The sequence below is a fragment of the Nuphar pumila genome, unplaced genomic scaffold, assembly GCF_984573655.1.
Source record: "Nuphar pumila unplaced genomic scaffold, dmNupPumi1.hap1.1 HAP1_SCAFFOLD_1084, whole genome shotgun sequence".
Taxonomy (NCBI): Eukaryota; Viridiplantae; Streptophyta; class Magnoliopsida; order Nymphaeales; family Nymphaeaceae; genus Nuphar; species Nuphar pumila.
Window position 1 is genome coordinate 1 of NW_028323581.1, and position 8,207 is coordinate 8,207.

The window sequence follows — 8,207 nt, forward strand, 5'->3', positions numbered from 1 at the left end:
AGACTGAGTGTAGCGGATGTTCTGAGCGTGTGGCAAAAACTCCATGGAGTGCGTCTGAACGCGGTCTCCGGCTTAGTCATGTCCGGCATTGGAGGGTCTTCTGGGTGCTTGATGATCTCAATGCCGTACTTCTCTGCATGACTTGTACTGTAAGATCCTCGGTTTACACGGATGTGAGATGATGGATGTGAGGTTCTGATTTTGAGCTCGAGAAGAGTGGAATTCGGATCTAACGAGGCCGCTTGGGAGGGTAGGATGTGGATGCGAGGCAGATGCAAACAAAATGGGCTGATGAATTGAGCAGTAGAAGCAGCTGGCAAGCAAGCCGCTTACAGGCGCTTGATGGTCTCGATGCCGTACTTGTCAAGCTCTGACAACAGAGCGTTCGAAAAGCAAACAAAAGGACGATTGGAAAACCCCAAGAGTCCGCGCTTCAAAGAGTCCTTCATTGACCCAATCTCCAACGCATGTTGAGGGCTGGTATGATGTCGGAAGGTCTTGTCCTAAACTTCGCAGCCGCACGGACCACTCGATCGCGGGAAGTTGTTTGTGTGGTGTGTCTTACGGTACGGAATGATAATTAATACTGATTCATTGATTCATTGATTGTCTTTACGGTGCTATGGCTTATATTTCTCTTCCCAGCCAAACACTTATTGTTTGTGTGTGTGCATTCGGATAGCTTACACAGCTATTGTGAGTCATCATTATTAATACGCTGCTGAGGCTTGTTTCTCTGGCAAATATCGTGAGAGTACTGCCAACAATGCCGAATATCAAGGAAGTCCTCAAGTCAACGATACCCAGAGCGGTGGAAAGAAAAGCTGTGATGCACTGCACCTTGTTAAAACAGTTCCAACACACCTGAGAAGCTCTTTTGGATGCTTTCCAGATCGAATAGCGAGGTGGCGTCCAGGTACTTCCAGGTCTGCGTGTTGAGCTCCTGCTTGGGGTGGAATCTATTGTTGAAGGATGCCCGCTCCTGCATAGCCGGCCAGATCACCCGTTTGGCGTGTGTCAGGTGTGCCAGGACCAACGCGGAAATGTGACTGTACTGCTGATTCATGCACCCTCCGCACGCGGTGTACCTGCAGGCACATAACATGGTGAGTCAACTGTGCCAGGACCAGCGCGGAAATGTGACTGTACTGCTGATTCGTGCACCACCCCCCCCGCGGTGTACCTCAGTGCTGAGAACGCTGCTTGCCTCAGGTGATGGTACTGAGTAGCACTAACCCTCAAGTAGTAATTAAGATTGCCAGTAACCATGTGGATCCGGTAGTGTTGTTCACCTATACACCTCGCGAAACCCTTGCCATAGCTGCGGGACAACCTCCCGTTTTTCGCAACTTCCTTCCAGGTACGCTTGCCTCAAGTGATGGCGTTCGTAGCACTGACTCCCGAGTGGCTCTTGGAGTTGTCCATGTGAATACGGTAGTGTGCTACAATACGTCATTATATCACATAGATGATGGCAGGGAGTAGTCACCAAGCAATCAAGTACTCACGTTGGAAGCAATATAGCTCATTGAACGTTCAACAGTCGGGGCAAGCAAGCCTGTCATAAACGCGCGTATACACAGCGTAGATACACATTATCAGAATCAAAGCGGTGTTTTACTTTCCGTCTCCGGGTTAGACAGGCACCTGAGGGTGACGTTGTAGTCTTTGTAGACGAGATGCTCCGCCTTGCCGCGCTGGAGGTAGTGATTGTGCGCCTCCTCGAGGGTGGTGATGCCCTGCGCTCGGACCTGAGGGTTCCACTTCAGATAGGCTGCGAGATCGAAGTCGGGAGGGATTTGCGATGCAGCCGCCTGCTTTGGGGCCTTCTTGCCGCTTCCGGAGCCCCACTCCCCCCCCGTGAGCATCACATCCATGACCTTCTGCGGCCTGATGCCGTCGGTCACCGAGTCTCGCAACGTCGTGGTGTGCGTCACGGTGACGGCGTTGTCTGCATCGCTGCGGACCCGGATGCTGCGCTCGTAGCTCTTGTCATGTGAATTGAGTGCCTCTAAAGTACCACTTAATAAAGTACCTCTTGAATTAATATGTCGCGGCTCTTGCCTGTAAATTCAGTGCCTCTAAAGCGCATGTGATAAAAGAGTGAATTGCATTGAGAAGTCATGTTGTCGCTGGGGACACGCGCGCAGTGTGGGTCATCTAAAGTCATCCAAATCGTGAAAACGAGACCGTAGAAATGTGCTCATTCCTGAACTTCTGTCATGCTTCTCCGAACAAGTTTCTGAAATTTCGACCATCAGCCGGATGCGGGCCAATGCGTTCCTGGACTGCGACAAGCCCCCCACACCATGTGGAACCCACATCCAAGGCAACTTGCTGTGAAAAGTATTACCAACGGCAGCCAAGGAAAAATCGTGGCAATTGGCGATAGGGACACGTTTGCAGCACACGGAGATGGAGCGTCTCGCACCTAACAATGCTGTGCTTGGAGAGTCCCTCATATGGATTCCAAGACAGTTGGTCCCCAAGTAGAGTAAACAGCAGCACCAGGAGACTTGCAAGCGCAAAAACCATCGCAAAAGTGATGAGCGGCCACACACAGAAGCGGCTCACGCGTGAGCCTAGAGGCTCGTCCATCGCGCTGTAACGTCTTCGTTGCAAGATATGTCGCCATCCACGTCGTGCACCGTCGGCTGATCCCTTCCCGCCCGAAAGTGACCGGTTGCCAAACATGGGCAAGAGGAACGAGGATGTACTAGAGGACGACTCGTGTGCTGCCTCGGCTGCAGGTCGGTACGCATTGTCGTTGGCCGCAGTGCGGTATTCGCTATCTAACTCGCCCGTGCTGTGCCATGGACGCCTGGAGATCCTCCGCCACTAGGGATTTGTCGAAAGCCTGCACGCACTAACGCAATTAACACGATTGCGTTTGCAGAATTGAGCGCCGTGTCGAAAACACAATTTGTGCGCTGGTGATTCCATGGACGCACTTGAGCATTTGGCAGCTGCTCGGCACGCAAAGGATGACCAACACTTGATAAAATGGCTGATAAAATGAGTGATCATGCAGAAGGTCCACGTATTTCATGAAACATCAGGCTTGTAAGCCCAAAGATGCGTCGTTGCTCTTGCAGAGTACCAAAAGCGTCGTGAATTTCAACGGACGCGCGGATTGCGTTATCAGAACGGGAAGTGAAGGCGCTCACCGTGTAAAATTCGAAGGGTCGATGTCCCGGATCAGACACTATCACGCGGCTTTGTGCGTGGTTGCTCAGCAGCACAGTCTCTACATGCATGTACAGGGCAGAGTGCACATGGCCAAACCACGGGTCCTCACCAGCAATCCCATGCAAAAACATGGCTGGGTCGTTCTTTAACGATATTTGTTTCGAGATATCCACTGCACATGGGGTAAAAGATAGAGTGGCAACGCGAGTAAAGATGTATACATGACACCGAGAGTCAGCAAGCATTCCACGCCCTAGTCATCAGAATCTACCTTCAACAAACTTGTCGCATTTTCACAATGGTGGCTGCACACAAGCCTACACCACACAGTTCGTTCGAGCGAGATTGGCCACTCATCAGGGTTTACCCCTCGGACTGCGCGCACCAGGCTTTACGGAAGACGGGTTCAAATTGTATGTAAATAAATCCCGGACTGATGTGTCACAAAATATGATCTTCGGGTCAGGCTTGGCGAGCCCCATTCGTTCAGCATCATCAGGGTGAAGCGTTGTTCTCTCTAGGTTGCTCACAGGAACCCATGCAACCACCGGGGTTGCGCTTACCAGCCCATACGGTGAAATATTAACAGAACCCAAGATATACAGACGACCACCAAGTATGCACGTCACAGAGAATTTAATACCGTTACTCATGGTCGCAAAGTGCTAGGTTCCCTGCACTCACAGTAAGACATCTTCAGGCATCCGTGGCCTCGGTGACAAAGATATTTCAAAGTAATGATTGCAGATGGTTGACGTTGAGGCAATGTGCCGCGATAGCCTGCACATTGACAAAAGCGACAGTGCAAGTGCAGACAGTGGCGACGAGGGTAAGCGTGATTGTACGGAGGACCGATTCCACCAGGACAACACCATCGTAATTGCTCCATGATTGCAGATCGTGCTCTCGTCTTTTAACAAAGCCGTCTTTGTAGTTCAGTGCGCAAATGCTGGCAGGTGCAAATTGACTCAAATTTGAACACGGCACCAGGTTTGGTGGTATTCTCCAGCTCTTTCACAATGACGAAGCACACCATATATCATCGTCCATCCCCTTGTAAAAACCGAACATTACGCAGTCGCACCTTGGCGGGCATGATGTACGCCTTCTTGGATCCGACCGGTCCGTGGGGGAGTGCGCTAAATGAAAGGGGATTGTTTGAAAAACGTCACGTACAGCTACTGAAGCAGGAACTTTCCATTTCACAATAGCAGCACTTGCATCAACAACATCTATGGCAGTGATACGCCTCTTCAAGTGTTGGTTCACGCAAGACGCAGGTAGAGCAATTCTGGCCTAGCATGTTTCCAGGCAGTGGCCGACAAGTGGACGAAGGTTGCAAGGTGAGAGAGCAGGGGCAAACAGTGCCGCTTCTTGTCAATGTCACATACGTGTGGGTGATGTGCTGCGACGACTCAAGACGCTATGGAACGGGTATCAGATGCAAAGCTGGCACATCAGTCATCACATGCATACGCGTAACGGACCGTAATTGCTCCATCCGCTTTATGGAGTGTGTGGTGGTTATTGCACAAGACGGACAGTGGAACTTGTCAGGCGAGTAAAGCCTTCCAATTTAGGAAACTAGGTAACCGTTTCCTTTCTGGACAACATTTCTTATGTACTACATTCTGAGTGCACGTTCTGGCACGTCAGCAAATTTTGAGTATACTGAACGCCATTGTTCCCTGTTGTGACATTTGCCTGAGTATTTAGGTGTTGTGTCGTGAATATGGCTACGTGCTACGACATGCAGCCGCCTCAGGAGCCGTTGCAGGCACCTCCTTCCATGGAGTGTGCGGAAGGTGTATCAGACGGGCTAGACGTGGCCCCACAACCAGAATCAAGGTCCTTCATGTTCTGTTATGGCACCCTCCATATCTTGTTCGCGGACCGAAAATTTGCAGATGTTACTTTCTCCTGCGATGACGGGGTCCAAGTGGACGCCCATAAGTTCATACTAGCTACACGCTCCGAGTACGTCCTCCCTCTGCTTCTTATCGCCCCTGCATGTGCAATGTACGTGTTTCAGGTTACATGCAAACCATAGCGCTCTTGTGCGGCCACCGTGAGCGAGTGGTGATGGTGTTGTGTAGGGTGCTAAAACGGTGTGGGGCGATTTCTTGATCGGTCGGTCGAAAGATTAGTTGTCGCGAAACAGCACCAAATTATTTTACAGGAAATGAGCTATGAAAGTGTGGATCTTGGTGCAAGCAGCTTCTAGGGATGGGAGTCTAGCATGCACCAAGCAAGATAGCGAGATACATACCTCTGATTGCACACTTCGCCTCGATGCATGCGAACCATGGAAGGACATGAAACACATTTCAATCTCACTGTCTTCACTTTGGCGTACTGACGAGATACAAATATTTCCGTGCGGTCGCTGTTCGCATTCTGCTTTTACAAACATCCAATCGAACCCTCACTACCTCAGAACTCGGTGCCACGTACATAGGCGTGTGAAAGTACGGATTTTTCTTCTGTAAGCACGAATGAACAAAGGGTTAAGCGGTTGTGAGGTGACTTCGGTCGGTCGGCCGGAAGCTGAGTTGTCGCATGCCATCATTGGATGAACCACATCTTGACGAGTAAGCCTCGTTGTAAGGCACTTGTTGAAGACTTAGTTTGAAACGATGACAAACGAACTTTTGCTACTGTATCCTATAACCATGTCTCGCATGTTCGAGTTCCGCATGCTGCTACCACTACCCCAGTTATTCACGGTAATGTGCTGGTCGAATGCCTAAATGTCCACGGCTCCTGACTCGTGTCGAACCGGTGCCTACTCGAAAGCAGGTAAACAACATCACTGCACAGCTTTTCATTTTAAACCACCAGACGCCCTGACTGCCTGTGCAAACAACTTGCAAAACTGAAGCATCCACATCAGCATAGGCGAACCTTGGCAATCAAACTCATTGTTGCAATCATTTTCTTTGATTGTGTTCAGTCTGAGCTGGATTTTGCTGCCTGCCAGGGTCACATGTTTGCTTGTTGATGTATGGTGCGTTGCGACTTCCTGGTCCCTTCTTTCGGACATACCTGTATCTTTACGTCCATCTGGCGCATAACAGCAGGAAGTGGGTCTTCAAGTAGTCAAAACATGGCAACTCTTGCTTGGATTCTGAACTGCTGTGTTCAGTCTCATGGCACTTCAGACTCCAATGTGTAGCTCGGGTTTGATGCTCATTTGTGCACCACTAATATATGCAATTTCAAGGCACCGCGACCCGCAAATTACAGCATCTGACGAAATGCTGCCTCTAATCACGGCACTGACTCTTTCCTCTGTCATATGTAGGCATTTTAAAAAGGTGCTCTACTCCAAGGGCGACAACCTGAGTGAGAATACCAAGCACAAGACACACCCCTACCGCACTGCGTCTAATTTGCTCCTCAAAATCCTTGAGTACCTCTACACCGGGGTCATCGCAGGTGCGCCCTCGACCCCCCTATCGTAACAATACCAACAAACGGGCGGTCACGGTCACGCTTTTGGACTCGCCGCCAAGTTTAGATCAGAGAAAATAGGTTGATTTTTCAGCTATGTTTAGAGAGAAATTAGCCAAAAATGATGTCACGCTTCCAAAAAGTTCGCCCGCTTGTTGGTACTGTTACGGGGTACGAAGTATGAGACAAGGACTGTTCTTTTGAAGCCTGTACAAAAGCGTATACCTTGTCCCAGAATTGCTGATTGAAATGCTCGTTTGAAGGTGTTGCAATTTGATATCTCAGATTGATCAGTTAGGCTGGTCAAGCTATACTAGTGGATCTGAGGTCAGAAACTTCAAACCGAATGTAATGGTAATCTAGGGGACATGCGTCGCTACCTCAACAGGTGAATGTTTTCCACCAAATGGGAGCGCCGGTGCATCACGGCATTGCCCCAGCATAGACCGATGCTGAGTTCCTGTAAATCGTTGGCCACAAATACATTCTTGAGTATGTTGCCTCCAGCATTTGTTGTCGCCAGGCTATTGAGCAGCTCCATATCAAATTCCTTGATCCTGTGATCCTGTAAATTTTAGTCGCCAGGGTATTGAGCAGCTCCATATCAAATTCTCCGGAGGGGTTAGGGGTTGGGGGCTGTGGAACAGGATCATATCGCTGTGATTGTCTTATCAACCGGGGTGGCCTGCAGAGCTGGAGATGGAGGACTCCATCAACGACGAGCAGGATATGCAGATGTGGAAGAACCTGCTCTCAGAGGCGCTCCAAAAGCACCTTGGCCACCTGGACAAGTACCTCTGCGCTCTACTTGTCCGGAGGCAGATCGCGGACCACAGCATAGCCGCCTCACTCTTTTCGTTTGCGCTCTCGATGCGCGAACGGCCTCTGTTTGCGTTTGCAATGAAAGAGAACCTTGATGTGCGCTTCCTGCCTCTGCCAGATCCTCTGATTTGCGGGCTCCAGGTCGTGTGGGTTGAGCAGGACACACATGGAAACTCTGGGACAAGTCCATTGATTGGGCAAGGGTTTTGAAAGTTTGAATTCTTCTAAACGTATCACACACTCTTCATTTCGTTGCTTCATGCGAATTTGCATGGGTGGCTCTGAAGAGTCTTCACTTGCAAAGGGCGATGTTTCCGCTGCTCTACTGGAATGGTAACCTGAAACAGTAGGTGCTCCTGTAATGCCAAGACCCATGGGACAGGGCGTGTGATTATGTCCCAACTCCACCACCTTGTGTGCAGGATATCGCGTGTGCGATGGCTCAAAGCATGTTGAAACTCGAGTTCACAGACACCTGTTTGAAGCAGCTCTCGGAGGAGGCGCTGATCAGAGTTCTTGCAACAATTCCTTTCGACGTTGATGAGACGCGGGTGGTTGTTGCGGTAGCCGAGTGGGCCGACTGTAATCTGATGGACGACGATGACACCGTGCGCCCCCCTCTCCCCCCCCTGTATAGAATGCATTGGTGGTGCATTGATTTCAGTTGATGCGGTAGTGCTGTAGCACGACACATCATCATCACTTGAAGCGAAGGAGCACTGTTTAAATTGAGCATCATGGTT

At 50.1% G+C, this 8,207-nt stretch overlaps 1 long non-coding RNA gene across 1 annotated transcript; it reads left to right on the plus strand.

Annotated features, from left to right (window-relative positions):
• Positions 1-6,569: 6,569 nt before the first annotated feature.
• Positions 6,570-7,953, plus strand: LOC149809543 (uncharacterized). Its single transcript, XR_016429647.1, has 3 exons — positions 6,570-6,627; positions 7,334-7,560; positions 7,887-7,953. It is a non-coding gene; the product is annotated as an uncharacterized LOC149809543 (long non-coding RNA).
• The last annotated feature ends 254 nt before the right edge of the window (positions 7,954-8,207 follow it).